Here is a 17,253-nt window from a genome sequence, read left to right on the forward strand (position 1 = left end):
ACTCGGGAAAAGAATGGATGCACAGAGCGATAAGCTAAAAGAAGTTTTTTTTGTTGTTGTTTTGTTTTGTTTTGCGGTAGGCGGGCCTCTCACTGATGTGGCCTCTCCTGCTGTGGAGCACAGGCTCCGGACGCGCAGGCTCAGCGGCCATGGCTCACGCGCCCAGCTGCTTCGTGGCATGTGGGATCTTCCTGGACCGGGGCACAAACCCGCGTCCCCCACATTGGCAGGCAGACTCTCAACCACTGCGCCACCACAGAAGTCCCTAAAAGAAGTTTTTAACAAAGAGTTAGAAAACATAAGGAACAACCAGAGTTGAAGAATGCAATAACTGCGATGAAAAACACACTAGAAGGAATCAATAGCAGAATATATGAGGCAGAAGAATGGATAAGTGAGCTGGAAGACAGAATAGTGGAAATCACTGCCATGGAACAGAATAAAGAAAAAGAAATGAGGACAGTTTAAGAGACCTCTGGGACAACATCAAATGCATCAACATTCACATTATAGGGGTCCCAGAAGGAGAAGAGAGGGAGAGAAAGAGCCTGAGAAAATATTTGAGGAGATAATAGCTGAAAACTTCCCTAACAACAGAAAGGAAACAGTCACCTAAGTCCAGGAAGTGCAGAGAGTCTCATATATGATTAACCCAAGGAGGAACATACTGAGACACATAGTAATCAAACTGATGAAAATTAAAGATAAAGAGAAAATATTAAAAGCAACAAGGGAAACCATAACATGTAATGGAATCCCCATAAGGTTATCAGCTAATTTTTCAGCAGAAACTCTGCAGGCCAGAGGGGATGGCACAATAAATTTAAAGTGATGAAAGGGAAAAACCTACAACCAAGAATACTCTACCCAGATTTGATGGAGAAATCAAAAGCTTTACAGATAAGCAGAAGCTAAAAGAATTCAGCACCACCAAACCAGCTTTATAACAAATGCTAAAAGAACTTCTCTAGGCAGAAAAGCCCACAACTAGAAACACAAAAACTACAAATTGGGAAAGCTCACCAGTAAAGGCAAACATATAGTAAAGGTAGGAAATCATTCACATACAAATATAACATCTAAACCAGTAATCATGAGAGGAGAAGACTGCAAATGCAGGATATTTGAAATTAAGAGACCAGCAATTTGGGACTTCCCTGGTGGTCCAGTGGTTAAGACTCCACACTCCCAATGCAGGGGGGCCCAGGTTCAATCCCTGGTCAGGGAACTAGATCCCACATGCTGCAACTAAGATCCCACATGCTGTGACTAAAGATCCTGCATGCCGCAACGAAGATGCTGTGTGCCGCAACTAAGACTTGGCGCAGCCAAATAAATAAATAAATGTTAAGAAAAAGAGACCAGCAACTTAAAACAATCATATATATATACAGACTGCTATATCAAAACCTCATGGTGACCACAAACCAAAAATCTATAATAGATATACCACCACACACAAAAGAAAAAGGAATCCAAACACAATACTAAAGATAGTCATCAAATCACAGGATAAGAGAATAAAAGAGGAAAGGAATAAAAAAGACTTAAAAAAACAAATCCAAAACAATTAACAAAATGGCAATAAGAATATACATATCGATAATTACCTCAAATGTAAATGGATTAAATGCTCCAACCAAAAGACACAGACTGGTTGAATGGATACAAAAACAAGACCTGTATATATGCTGTCTACAAGAGAGGCACTTCAGATCTAGAGACACACATACAGACTGAAAGTGAGGGGATGAAAAAAAAGGTATTCCATGCAAATAGAAATCAAAAGACACCTGTAGTAGCAATACTCATATCAGACAAAATAGACTTTAAAATAAAGACTGTTACAAGAGACAAAGAAGGACACTACATAATGATCAAGGGATCAATCCAAGAAGATATAACAATTGAAAATAACATGCACTCAACATAGGAGCAACTCAATATATAAGGCAAATGTTAACAGACAAAAAAGGAGAAATTGACACTTATACAATAATAGTGGGGAACTTTAACAACCCATTTTCATCAAAGGACAGATCATCCAGACAGAAAATCAATAAGAAAGCACAGGCCTTAAATGACACATTAGACCAGATGGACTTAATTGATATTTATAGAGCATTCCATCCAAAAGCAGCAGAATATATATTCTTTTAAAGTGCAGATGGAACATTCTCCAGGATAGATCACATGCTGGGCCACAAAGCAAGCCTCAGTAAATTTAAGAAAACTAAAATCATATCAAGCATCTTTTCCGACCACAACACTATGAGATTAGAAATCAACTACAAGAAAAAAACTGCAAAAAACAAACACATGGAGGCTAAACAATATGCTACTACACAACCCATGAATCATTGAAGAAATCAAAGAAGAACTCAAAAAATATCTAGAGATAAATGAAAATGAAAACACAGTGATCCAAAACCTATGGGATGCAGCAATTCTAAAAGCAGTTCTAAGAGGGATGTATATAGCAATACAAGCTTACCTCAGGAAACAAGAAAAATCTCAAATAAACAACCTAACCTTACACCTAAAGCAACTAGAGAAAGAAGAACAAAAAAAACCCAAAGTTAGCTAAAGGAAAGAAATCATAAAGATCAGAGCAGAAATAAATGAAATAGAGATGAAAAACACCATAGAAAAGATCAATGAAACTAAAAGCTGATTCTTTGAAAAGATAAACAAAATTGATAAACCTTTAGCCAAACACATCAAGAGAAAAAGGGAGAGGGCCCGAATCAGAAATGAAAAAGGAGAAGTCACAACCGGCACTACAGAAATACCAAGGATCATAAGAGTCTACTACGAAAAACTATATTCTAATAAAATGGACAGATTCTTCACACCGATCTTCACATACTTGTCTGCTGATGCAGTCACAAGACAGCCCTTGATTTGACTGCTTAGATCAAGATGAGAAATTTCATCATTGTGTGCATTAAGTGTAAGAATTGGCTGAACGTGCATCCAAATTATATACAAAACCATCATCTGTACTGGCCAAAAAATGACAAGGTGAAAAGTGATTCCAAGTCACTCTCAATCTGCCCACTGAATCGCCACATTTGATGGCTTTCCTCTGGACTTCGGCAGTCATACAAAGCCACTGACTTATCATATGATCCAGAAATCAGAGTCTGTGCTTCAAATGGGTGAAACTGGAGAGTCTGGATCTTGTCTGTATGTATGGCAAGGCTGGCTGCTGTTTTCCCCAAGGACGTATCCCACAGAATAACAGTGTTATCAGCTGATGCACTGGCCAGCACATTTCTGATCAGCTTATTCCAAGAAAGGTCAAGGACAGCATCGGTATGCCCATCTGCTGAGGAATTCATCTTTCCTTTCTTTTTCTTCTTTTTTGATAGCTTACTTCTAAGTGTAAAGACTGGCTCTAAAGAATTCCACTATATCAAAATCCCACACTTCAATAATGGGGGTCATGTTTCCCACAGCAATGTAATTTCCAGTTGAATCATCTGGGCTAGGATCAAAATTCAGCCATTCCACACTCAAAAGGTATGCAGACAACAGGATATCATGGTGGACATAAAAAGAATCTTCTTCTTGATTATAAACATGTACCTTGAAATTGCATTGGTCCTGTTCAGCTCTGCCACAAACTATGAGAATGTCATTGGGCTTAATCAAGAAAACTTCATGTTCGTACTGCTCCGTATCTTTCAGAGTAACATAAGGATCTTGATCATTACTCCCATAGACTGTAAGACCCAAAAGAGATTCACCAAGAGTTTCAGTATCTGGGTCACCTTCTTCATTATATTTATCTAAGTCATACTCGGCCAGCTCATCATCATCAAGCGTCCTGTCATCCTCTGGGTCACCATCCTCCAGGGGCTCCCGAGGTCAGGCCTGGGTACAGGCACCCTGCATGCCATCTTCTGAAGGATCGCCTGTCTCCTCTTCATCACTGCCACCTTTTTCTTGTAATTTTTCCTTTGCTTCAGCAATGAGATGTTTCACTTCTTTTTTACTAAGCTCTACAGATTCTTCTAGGTAGAAGAAATGGACAGGGGCTTCCCTTGTGGCACAGTGGTTAAGAATTTGCCTGCCAATCCATGGGACATGGGTTCGAGCCCCAGTCCAGGAGGATCCCACATGCCACGGAGCAACTAAGCCCATGCGCCACAACTACTGAGCCTGCGCTCTGAAGCCCGCGGGCCACAACTACTGAAGCTCACGGGCCTAGAGCCCATGCTCCGCAGCAGGAGAGTACACCGCAGTGAGAAGCCCGTACACCAGAACAAGAGCAGTCCCCACTTGCCGCAACTAGAGACACCCCCTGTGCAGCAACAAAGACACAACACAGCCAAAAAAAAAAAATCTTAGTAAGAAAAGAGTGTAAAGTAACCTAGTAATAATTTTTTTAAAAAAAGAAGAAATGGACAGATTCTTAGAAAGGTACAATCTCCCGAGACTTAACCAGGAAGAAATAGAAAATATGAACAGACTAATTACAAGTACTGAAATTGAATCTGTGATTAAAAAACTCCCAACAAATGAAAATTCAGGACCAGATGGCTTCACAAACGAATTCTACCAAACATTTAGAGAAGAGTTAACACCTATCCTTCTGAAACTATTCCAAAAAATGGCAGAGGAAGGAACACTTCTGAACTCATTCTACGAGGTGAGCATCACCCTGATACCAAATCAGACAAAGATATCACAAAAAAGAAAATTACAGGCCAATACCACTGATGAACATAGACGCAAAAATCCTCAACAAAATACTAGCAAAGCGAATTCAAAAATACATGAAAAGAATCATGCACCATGCTGAGTGGGATTTATCCTAGGGATGCAAGGACTTTTAAAATTTATTTATTTTTATTTTTTATTTTTTTTGGCCATGCTGCCCAGCTTGTGGGATCTTAGTTCCCTGACCAGGGATCGAACCTGTGCCCCCTGCAGTGGAAGTACAGAGCAAGAACTTTTCAATATCTGCAAATCAATCAGTGTGATGCACCACATTAACAAATTGAAGAATAAAAACTATAAGATCATCTCAATAGACGCAGAAAAAGCTTTTGATAAAATTCAACATCCATTTATGATAAAAACTCACCAGAAAGTGGGCATACAGGGAACCTACCTCAACATAACAAAGGCCATATATGACAAACCCACAACTAACGTCATACTCAGTGGTGAAAAGCTGAAACCATTTCCTCTAAGACCAGGAACAAGACAAGGATGTCCACTCTTGTGACTTTTATTCAACATATTTCTGGAAGTCCTAGCCATGGCAATCAGAGAAGAAAAAGAAATAAAAAGAATCAAAATTGGAAAAGTAGTAGTAAAACTGTCACTGTTTGCAGATGACATGATAATACACATAGAAAATCCTAAAGACGCTACCAGAAAACTACTAGAGCTCATCCATGAATTCAGTTAAGTTGCAGGATACAAAATTAATACACAGAAATCTATTGCATTTCTATACACCAACAATGAAAGATCAGAAAAGAGAAATTAAGGAAACAATCCCATTTACCATCACATCAAAATGAATAAAATACCTAGGAATAAACCTACCTAAGGAGGCAAAAGACCTGTACTCTGAAAACTGTAAGAAGCTGATAAAAGAAACTGAAGATGACACAAACAAATGGAAAGATGTACCATGTTCTTGGACTGGAAGAATCAATGTTGTCAAAATGATAGTACTACCCAGAGCAATCTACAGATTCAAGGCAATCCCTATCAAATTACCAATGGCATTTTTCACAGAACTAGAACAAATAATTTTTAAATTTGTATGGAAACACGAAAGACCCTGAATAGTCAAAGCAATCTTGAGAAACAAAAACAGAGTTGGAGGAATCAGGCTCCCTGACTTCAGACTATACTACAAAGCCATAGTCATCAAAACAATATAGTACTTGCACAAAAACAGAAATACAGATTAATGGAATAGGATAGAAAGCCCAGAAATAAATCCATACACCTATGGTTAATTAATCTATGACAAAGTTGGCAAGAGTATACAGTGAAGAAAAGACAGTCTCTTCAATAGGTGGTGCTGGGAAAACTGGACAGCTACATGTAAAAGAATGAAATTAGAACATTCTCTAACACCACACACAAAATAAACTTAAAATGGATTAAAGTCCTAAATGTAAGACCAGATACTATAAAACTCTTAGAGGAAAACATAGGCAGAACATTCTTTGACATAAATCACAGCAATGTCTTTTTGGATGTGTCACCTAGAGTAATGGGAATAAAAACAAAAATAAACAAATGGGCCCTAATAAACTTAAGAGCTTTTGCACAGCAAAGGAAACCATAAAACGAAAAGACAACATACAGAATGGGAGAAAATATTTGCAAATGATGTGACTGACAAGAGATTAATCTCCAAAATATACCAAAAAAAGAATACAGCTCAATATCAAAAATACAAACAACCCAATCAAAAAATGGGCAGAGGATATAGATACACATTTCTCCAAAGAAGACATACAGATGGCCCATAGGCACATGAAAAAATGTTCAACATTGCTAATTACTAGAGAAATGCAACTCAAAACTACAACGAGGTATCACGTCACACCGGTCAGAATGGCCATAATCAAAAAATCTACAAATAATAATTGCTGGAGAGGGTGTGGAGAAAAAGGAACCCTCCTACACTGTTGGTGGGAATGTAAAGTAGTACACCACTATGGAGAACACTATAGAGGTTCCTGAAAAAACTAATAGAGTTACCATATGATCCTGCAATCCCACTCCTGGACATGTATTCAGAGAAAGCCATAATTCAAAGAGATAATGTGCACCCCAATGTTCATAGTATCACTATTTACAATAGCCAAGACGTGGGAACAACCTAAATGTCATTGCCAGAGGAATGGATAAAGAAGATGTGGTATATTTATATAATGGGTATTACTCAGCTATAAAAGACAATGAAATAATGTCATTTGCAGCAACATGGATGGACCTAAAGATTATCATCCTAAGTGAAGTAAACCAGACAAAGAAAGACAAATATATCGCTTATATGTGGAATCTATATAAAAAAATGATGCAAATGAACTTATATACAAAACAGAAATAGACCCACAGACACAGAAAACAAACTTATGGTTACCAAAGGGGAAAAAGGGGAGGAGGGACAAATTAGGAGTTTGGGATTAACATATACACACTACTATATATAAAATAGATAACCAACAAGGACCTACTGTATAGCACAGGGAACTATACTCAATGTTTTGTAATAACCTATAAGGAAAAAGAACCTGAAAAAAATAGATATTTATGTATGTATAACTGAATCACTTTGCTGTCCTCCTGAAAATAACACAACATTGTAAATGAACTATACAAAGGAAGGAAGGAAGGGAGGGAGGGAGGGAGATGTGATTCTCAACAGTTCCTTACATTGGGTAAGGAATAGTTAAAGGAAGTACTACAGAGCCACTCTTTACCTCTGAGCTGTACAATCTGACAACACATATTTAAACTTTATTCCTGAGTTTTGCTACCCAAACTTCCCCTATTTTTCATTTCTTGAGTCAATCCATTCTTGGCCATCTGGAGCTAGGTCTCAAGTAATTTTTTTTTTCCGAGAAGAGTGTATAAATGACATAACTTTTGAGGCTTGGTATATCTGAGGTTATATTTTTGTTACATATACTTATGAGAGCTATCTAAACACCATGGGAATTGCCCTTGGCCTCACTTCCTGTTCATTTGGATGACAGTTGACTTTCCATCTCAGATCTACACCTAGATGGCAGGCTGATTTTGCACAGCTCCTCGTCTAATTCCTACTGGTTTTCATCTAGTACTACTCAAAGACCTTGATACAGTCTTCCCCACCTGTGCTCATACTACCATTAGTTCCCACATCCACTCTCTCATTTTGTCAGTTTTCAAGAAATTTTGATTTCTGCAACGATGTAGGAAGAGGTCTTGATGATGTAGAGCAGGATCTCTCAACTTTGGTGCTCTTGACATGTGAGGGTAGATAATTCTTTGCTGTGGGGGGCTGTCCTGTGCCTCACAGGATGTTTGGCAGCATCTCTGGCCCCTGCCCCTTAGATGCCAGTTCCACCTTCCCCACACGCTGTGACAACTAAAAATGTCCCCAGCCATTGCCAAATATCCTGATGCAGAGTGGGCCCAGCATCCCAGCTATCTCCGAAAGAGGCAGCTTCACTTAGAAGTATGGCTGCCCCATTTCGTGGTTGGTGTCCCTCTTGTATTTTTGATCCAGGCAACAGTTAATAAAGGAGAGCGGAGAATCTTTTTATTTTTAGGTAGGCGTGCCTGCCCATTTCTAATGGCATTATACAGGGAGTCCACCAGGCATGTTCCCAGTCCACTGCTGTCAGCCTTACAGCTCATGACTCTTCCTCCCAACTTCTGAGCTTAGGTCAGCTATGAGTGTCAAATACTTATCTTATGTGTCTTCACAGTTATTTTAATGTGACAGAGACTACTGAAACCTTTTAAACAGGAACACATCAAAATCTTTAGAAGAACTTCTGATTCATTTAGTAATATTCTTATATAGAACATAATAATAAGTATAAATGTTAATAGGTATAGTAGGTGGTTAAGAGATTGATAGTATGGTATATGGTATTCTACTTTTGCTAAGGGGTAGCTATATCTTATAATTACATACCTAATTTTTTCTCTAATTTATAGTATATATATATATATTTTTTTCCTTAATGGCAATACTTTTTTTTGATAAGTTGACATTCCGTTTTTTTTCTTTTTACCTTTTGACCCCCTTCACCCATTTCTCCTGCCCCAGCCCCCCATCTCAACACTGATCTGTTCTCTGTTCTATGAGGTTTTTTGTTTTGTTGTTTAGATTCCACATATAAGAGAGACAATATGGTATTTGTCTTTCTCTGTCTGACTTATTTCAGTTAGCATAATGTCCTCAGGGTTCATTGATGTTGTCGTAAATGGCAAGATTTACTTTTTTTTAATGGCTGAATAATATTCCATTATATATATACAGTCATCCTTTGGTATCCGAGGGAGACTGGTTCCAAAACTCCCATTGGATAACAAATCCATGGATGCTCAAGTCTCCTATATAAAATTGTGTAGTATTGCATATAACCTATGTACATCCTAACATATACTTTATTTTTTAAATAACAATTTTATTCAACACTACAATGCGATAACCTTGCCTCTGCCAGAGATTTGTGTTTAACTCTTTTTTAAAATTTTTATTGGAGTATAGTTGATTTCAAGGTTGTGTTACCTTCTGCTGTACAGCAAAGTGAATCAGTTATACATATACACATATCCGCTCTTTTTAAGATTCTTTTCCCATGTCATTATGGAGTATTGAGTAGAGCTCCCTGTGCTATGCAGTAGGTCCTTATTAGTTGTCTATTTTATATATAGTAACGTGTATATGTCAATCCCAATCTCCCAATTTATCCCTCTGCCCTTTCCACCCTGGTAACCATAAGACTGTGGTGACTCTATTTCTGTTTTGTAAATAAGTTCATTTGTACCATTTTTTTTGATTTCACATATAAGTGATATGATATTTGTCCTTTTCTGACTTACTTCATTCAGTATGACAATCTCTAGTTCCATCCACGTTGCTGCAAATGTCATTACTTAATTCTTTTTTATGGCTGAGTAATATTCCATTGTATATATGTACCACATCTTCTTTAGCCATTCATCTGTTGATGGATATTTAGGTTGCTTCCATGTCCTGGCTTTTGTAAATAGTGCTATGAACATTGAGGTGCATGTATCTTTTTGAATTATGGTTTTCTCTGGGTGTATGCCCAGGAGTGGCATTGTAGAATCATATGGTAACTCTATTTTTAGTTTTTTAAGGAACCTCCATAGTGGTTGTACCAATTTCCCACCTACAAAGTAGAAGGGTTTCCTCTTCTCCACACTCTCTCCAGAATTTATTGTTTGTAGATTTTTTGATGATGGCCATGCTGACCGGTGTGAGGAGATGCCTCATTGTAGTTATGATTTGCTTCCCATATACTTTAGATAATCTCTAGATCACTTATAATACCTAGTACAATGCAAATGCTATGTATGTAAATAGTTGCCAGAGTGAGGCAAATTCAAGTTTTGCTTTTTGGAACTTTCTAGAATTTTTTTTCAAATATTTTTGATCTGTGTTTGGTTGAATTTGTGGATGCAGAACTTGTGGATTAGAGGGCTGACTGTATACCACAATTTCTTTATCCATTAATCCACTGATGGACACTTAGGTTGTTTCCATATCTTGGTTATTTTAGGTAATGCTTCAGTGAACATGGGGTTGCATATATCTATATAATTTACAGTATATTAAAGTTAACAGAGTTCTAAAACCTAATTAACAGAAAACACTGGTGTTGCAGAATTGCTTCTGGGCCAACCTTTTCTCTTTTTTCTAGCCCACCTGCATAATTTACCATATTAAGCAGTCCTTTACACAAGGCTCTTTAGAAAAGAAAAAAAAGTAATAGTGGTGTGAGAAAAAAAGGGAAGAGATGGAAATGGCTCAGTCTATCTTCTTTTGCTTCCCTCAGCCCAGGGTGGAGATTTGCAGTTTAGGCTTTCTTTCCCTCTGGGTGGACATGACTTACAGTGGATATGGTGTTGGTGTCTTTTTCTCTGGTTCTCATCCTTCCTATCCCGGAGAGAGACTATCTGGATTGGCTCACAGAGCACCATCCCAGGGTGTACTGTCTGGTGCAGCAGGTCTGGTGAACATGCAGGGGTCAGAGCCTATACAGTGTTCTTGCCCTAGCTCCTGCCCATCAGAGCACAATCAGGTTTCACTCATTCCTTCTCCCCAAGGCTGTTACAACAGAAATGGGGTGAGGGACAGTTATCTCTCACTTCTTTATTTCCTTCAAAAACTCACTCAGTAAGAGGAGCTGGGGAATCTACTGACTTTCTCAAAGATTAATTTAATAAATCAAAACATTCTTCTGATTGGGTGGTGTTGACCACTGTAGAGTTGTTTTTGGTTCATGATCTATTCTGAGCAAAAACATACTGTCTGAACCCTGAATATTAGTAGGGCCTTATTTTCTATTTTCAAGAAGAAAAGGGCCATAACAATTCTTGATAAAGAAAAATCTCCAAAATCCAGACTAATGCCTGCTTTATCTTTTTCATCTCAAGTACCAAGGTTAGATAGACACAAATTGAACTTTAAGGAGTATCCCATTCAATAAACAACAAATATTAAAATTTCTCATGATTTTACAATATACTCAAAGTAGTAGGCCAGTTTTACAGCTAGAGCCATCATATATCTACAGATAGCAATAATATATATATATATTTTTGGCCACGCTGCTTGGCATGCAGGATCCTAGTTCCCCAACCAGGGATCGAACCCATGCCCCCTGCAGTGAAAGCACAGAGTCCCAACCACTGGACCACCAGAGAAGTCCCCAGATAGAAATAATATTAAAACAATGTTTCCCACCTTGTGCTCAGTAAGTGATAGAATTAAATAAGAATGTTCTCTAGATTTTTATTTATAAAAAAGGCCTGTTAGTTTAGGCATCACATAATGAAACAATGAAATTTCTAGGCTTTAATCCACTCACCAACTGCCTTTGCTTTACACAGGGTATGTGTGTGAGGTTTCTTCCAAGATTCTTTCACAAACATCACAATGATCCCTAGGGAGGAGAACAGGTATTTCCCCCATTTTATAAATGATGAAGCCAACAGTCAGAGAAACTGAAGTGATCCATCTAATCTACCATACAAGGCAGGATACAGGCAGGGCTGGAACCCAGACTAATCCAGTGGAGTCTTTTCTGCTACACTGCACTGCCTGCGTGGTAAGTCACTTCACTTTATCAAGCAGTGAAAGACACTAAAACCAAAAATCGTCTTTGACTGAACCAAACAGGCTCATTTCCTGATAATTTAACTTGGTTAATTTATTATGCAAAACTTTATTAACATTTATTTGTTTGAAAAATCTATACCTTCCTGGTAAATAAATTTTGCTAGAAAATGGGATTGTTGATTTTTCTTTGAAGGTCTTCATTTGCTACTAGAAGATCTGTTTAGATTTAATGCAAGAAAAACAGATTATTAACAAAAATGTAGTAATAGCTGAGCTGGTGATTCTGTTCTTATTATCAAAAGTCAGTTAAAAACTAATAATTATGTTTCATACTCTGCTCCACTCTGCAGCCAACCCCTGTCCTTAGAAACATACATTTCAATATTTGAGTTACTTGTGAAAAATCACAAGTTAAAATCTGAGATTACGAAGCCGGGCTTAAAACTTCAAAATAAAACATAACTATTCGTATTGTTCTTTAACATTTGAACAAAAAGAATGTTTGATTTGGAGATGCCAAAGCAAGCCCCAAATGCTGCATGCTCTTGATTATGGTTTAATTTAAAGACAGCTGTGAAATAGCTTTATACTAATTTGATTTTTTTATATTAAATAAGAATGAAATGGAAATTGGTGATTTACTCGACAGATATTGGACACTGAAAATTAAATAATTGTTCTAAAAGCATTAGCTCAACACTGATTTGAAATGCCTGCTTTGTAATTAGTCATGAGTGAAATGTATGTTTAGTTCAAGTTATGTTTTTGGTTTATATTAGCATGACTTGATTATAAAGTAAAGGAAAAATACAATCCAAATATCTCTGCAAGCCCCTGAGTTCCTTTCATCCTGGAACACTAGTTAGGTTGATTTTTTTTAAAAAAACTCTTCTTGTTAGTCTCTTAATTATAGATATTCCTTACTATTCTACTTTCTAATTGGGCAAATCTGATCTTGATAATATAGTAAATGAAGGTGTGTGTGTGTGTGTGTGTGTGTGTGTGTGTGTGAAAAATCAGGAAGCAGTCAACTTTCAGGTTAAAAAATTAGTAAAGAAGACTTCCTAAGTGAAAGTTTTAAGGTACCTATTGCTTCTTTTAAACAAAAACTTCCAGTACATTGATTTTATTGGCTGAATGATGATGGATTTGTGGCTTCTTGGAATAGATTCTTTGGTTCCATTGAAGTCAGTGCATTCATTGAGCATCTACTCCGTGGCTGGTCCTGTGTAAATGGAGAGTAGTCTGGTTCAGTCTGGAAGACATGTGCAGCTTGTTTTATTTCTCAGCCCAGGCGTGGAGTATAGGTGAACTAGTTACATATCACTCTACCCCTACATGGGGCAAGCTAAAGCTCTCCCTGATGGAGAAACTTGGTGGAATTCTTGAGGTAAGAAAATTGGGCTTATTTGGCCATTCTTTTGGAATGTACACTTCTAAATGAAACAAGAACCAACATGGCCATGATGCTCTGGGAGCTCAGATACACTGTCCTCTACATCCTTAGGTTCCTTATCTCTAGAGTTAATGTCAGGCTTTCAGGCTTTGGGTTGTGAGGCAGAGACCAGACCTTTGAGGACCAAGTAAGGCAGTGAGAAGTAAAAGAGGGACGGATATGCACGGTGAGGAAGACACATGGTTGACAAATTCTGAGGCATGAAAAGATCGTAGGTCTTTCAGCACAGATGGTGTGTGTGGGGGGGGGATGTGGGTGTAAAATCAGATCATCTGTGACTTCTTTTAGGTCTCACAGGCCTATCTAGTGTTTTGAATGGATAATAACCTTCTCAACCCGCATGGTGACATCACATGAGTACAGGATCAGGGCATCAGGCAAAGTGCAATCGCTGATTCTAGATGTTGTATTAGACTTGCTTTTTTTTTTAAAATTATTGCCACAAGGTCAATCTTTTCTTTTTTTAAATATATTTATTTATTTTTGGCTGCGTTGGGTCTCTGTTGTTGCGCCCAGGCTTTCTCTAGTTGCGGCGAGCGGAGGCTACTCTTTGTTGAGGTGCGCAGGCTTCTCATCGCGGTGGCTTCTCTTGTTGCGGAGCATGGGCTCAAGGCGCGGGCTTCAGTAGTTGTGGCACATGGGCTTAGTTGCTCTGCGGCATGTGGGATCTTCTCGGACTGGGGCTTGAACCTGTGTTCCCTGCATTGGCAGGAGGATTTTTTTATTTTTATTTTTTTTACATCTTTATTGGAGTATAATTGCTTCACAATGGTGTGTTTCTGCTTTATAACAAAGTGAATCAGTTATACATATACATATGTTCCCATATCCCTTCCCTCTTGCGTCTCTCTCCCTCCCACCCTCCCCATCCCACCCCTCTAGGTGGTCACAAAGCACCGAGCTGATCTCCATGTGCTATGTGGCTGCTTCCCACTAGCTATCTACCTTACGTTTGGTAATGTATATATGTCCATGACTCTCTCTCGCTTTGTCACAGCTTACCCTTCCTCCTCCCCATATCCTCAAGTCCATTCTCAAGTAGGTCTGTGTCTTTATTCCTGTTTTACCCCTAGGTTCTTCATGACATTTTTTTTCTTAAATTCCACATATATGTGTTAGCATACGGTATTTGTCTTTCTCTTTCTGACTTACTTCACTCTGTATGACAGACTCTAGGTCTATCCACCTCATTACAAATAGCTCAATTTTGTTTCTTTTTATGGCTGAATAATAGTCCATTGTATATATGTGCCACATCTTCTTTATCCATTCATCTGATGATGGATACTTAGGTTGTTTCCATCTCCAGGCTATTGTAAATAGAGCTGCAATGAATATTTTGGTACATGACTCTTTTTGAATTATGGTTTTCTCAGGGTATATGCTCAGTAGTGGGATTGCTGGGTCATATGATAGTTCTATTTGTAGTTTTTTAAGGAACCTCCATACTGTTCTCCATAGTGGCTGTACCAATTCACATTCCCACCAGCAGTGCAAGAGTGTTCCCTTTGTTCCACACCCTCTCCAGCATTTATTCTTTCTAGATTTTTTGATGATGGCCATTCTGACTGGTGTGAGATGATATCTCATTGTAGTTTTGATTTGCATTTCTCTAATGATTAATGATGTGGAGCATTCTTTCATGTGTTTGTTGGCAGTCTGTACATCTTCTGTGGAGAAATGTCTATTTAGGTCTTCTGCCCATTTTGGATTGGGTTGTTTGTTTTTTTGTTATTGAGCTGCATGAGCTGCTTGTAAATTTTGGAGATTAATCCTTTGTCAGTTGCTTCATTTGCAAATATTATCTCCCATTCTGAGGGTTGTCTTTTCATATTGTTTATGGTTTCCTTTGCTGTGCAAAAGCTTTGAAGTTTCATTAGATCCCATTTGTTTATTTTTGTTTTTATTTCCATTTCTCTAGGGGGTGGGTCAAAAAGGATCTTGCTGTGATTTATGTCATAGAGTGTTGGCAGGCGGATTCTTAACCACCGCGCCACCAGGGAAGTACGAGACTTGCTTTTATGTGCTGGCATACTCTAAGCAAGCTGACTGAATATAAAGGACCAAGGATGAAATAGACAATATATTGTGAAGAAGCTACATGAATAACTTTAGTGCCAATGGCTCTTCAGAATCATATTTTGCATTAATAATTTGGGATCAGCACCAGCATAGTAGGTGCTAAGTGTTTAGCTATTAGATAATATAATCTAGAATGTCCAGTGATCTGCTTTTTTTTTTTTCTTTTTTGATTGCCTTCTTTTTAAGCATTTTCTTCTTTATTCTAAAACAAATCAGGGACTTCCCTGGTGGTCCAGTGGTTAAGACCCTGTGCTTCCACTGCAGGGGGCACAGGTTTGATCCCCGTCAGGGAACTAAGATCACACATGCCACGTGGCTAATAAACAAATAAATAAACACATCAAATAGGGCTTGTTTCTCTTACCATCTAGTACTGGTTCACATGTGTGCCTAAGCGTATATATATATTTGAAGCATACCTTTATATGTGAAGCATGAATACCTCACTTTGCGTTCTGTTTTTATTCATTATCTCACATCTATTTTCTTTTTCCTTGTTTTTAAATTTTTATTTATATATTTTTAATAGGTAATAACATACACATGGGTCAATATTCAAGAGGAGCAGAAGGGAAGAGAGCGAAAAGTCTCCTTCCCTCCTGTGTCCCCCAGCTACCTAGCTCTCCTCCCCAGAGTCAACTGATATTATAAGGTTCTTATATTTCTTTCCAGAAATAACTTACTAACATTCAAGTACATACATATAAATGGTCTCCCCTTTTACCTGGTAGCCTACTATACACATCTTCCTGTATCTGGTCTTTTTCACTAAACAGCGCATCTTAGAGTTCATTCCATGTTGTCTAGACTTCTAAAGAACTGCCTGGGATTTGTCAGCCCCTAGATTACTCCAGCACGCCACTGACCACAGCCTCTCCCTCACTTCCCCTACACATACTTTCCAGCCCCATCGTGATCTCGCATCTCCTGACTCCTTACTATTCTATCAGCTGCCTTTTATCTCTTCCTGTCACCATTATTTTGAATCATTCTCAGTTGCCTTGGTGCATTGCCTCTTTGCTACACGTTTTTCCATGGATTAGTCCAAACATCCTCTTCCATTTTCTTACACCTGGGCTGCTGGTGCTCTAGGGAAAAGTATACTAATGTGCAGATTAGTGCCACAACACATTTATGATAACTGATCTCACAGGTCCCACAGGCCCAGAAGTTATACGTCCCTAATAAGCTCTTCAACTCATTGCCTCCAGTCATTCTTCCCACCAGAATGATTTTTCAAACATGCAAAAATCCCACTAATTCAATCAATCCCTCCACCCAAGGTAACCACTAATCCACTCTGTCACCACAGATCAGTTTGACCTGACTTAAAACTTCATGTAAATCAAACCATACAGTATCTACTCTTTCAAGTCCTTTTACTCAGCATGTTTTCAGGTATATCCACGTAATTACATGTCTCAGCAGTTCATTCCTTCTAATGCTGAGTCATATTGTCTTGTATGAATTTTGTTGTTGTTTTAAATCTGTTCACCAGGTCTTCACTTCTGAGATACTTTCATCTTCTCTATTTTCTCTATCCTCTCTGAAACTCCTACTGCTCAGATGATGGACTCCTGGACTGATAAATCTCAATATCTTTTCCTTACTGTTGTTTAATCTTTGACTTTTTTTTCTATACTCTGGGAGATTCCTTTGAATTTATCTTTTTTTTTTTTTGAAAGGACTTTATTTTTTTAGAGCACTTAGGTTTACAGCAAAATTGAGAAGGAGGTACAGAGATTTCCCATATACCTTCTGCTCACACACACGCACAACCTCCCCATTATCAACATCACTCATCAGAATGGTACATTTTTTTTTAACAAGGATGAACCTACATTGACACATCATAATCACCCAA

General features: G+C 38.1%; 1 pseudogene across 1 annotated transcript; it reads right to left on the reverse strand.

Annotated features, from left to right (window-relative positions):
- Positions 1-2,811: 2,811 nt before the first annotated feature.
- LOC307058125 (periodic tryptophan protein 1 homolog) lies at positions 2,812-16,300 on the reverse strand (annotated as a pseudogene). Its single transcript has 2 exons — positions 16,288-16,300; positions 2,812-4,019 (listed from the first exon to the last, which is right to left on the reverse strand). The product of its transcript is annotated as a periodic tryptophan protein 1 homolog (transcript).
- Positions 16,301-17,253: the final 953 nt, after the last annotated feature.

The sequence above is a fragment of the Hyperoodon ampullatus genome, assembly GCF_949752795.1.
Source record: "Hyperoodon ampullatus genome assembly, chromosome: 1".
NCBI lineage: Eukaryota > Metazoa > Chordata > Mammalia > Artiodactyla > Ziphiidae > Hyperoodon > Hyperoodon ampullatus.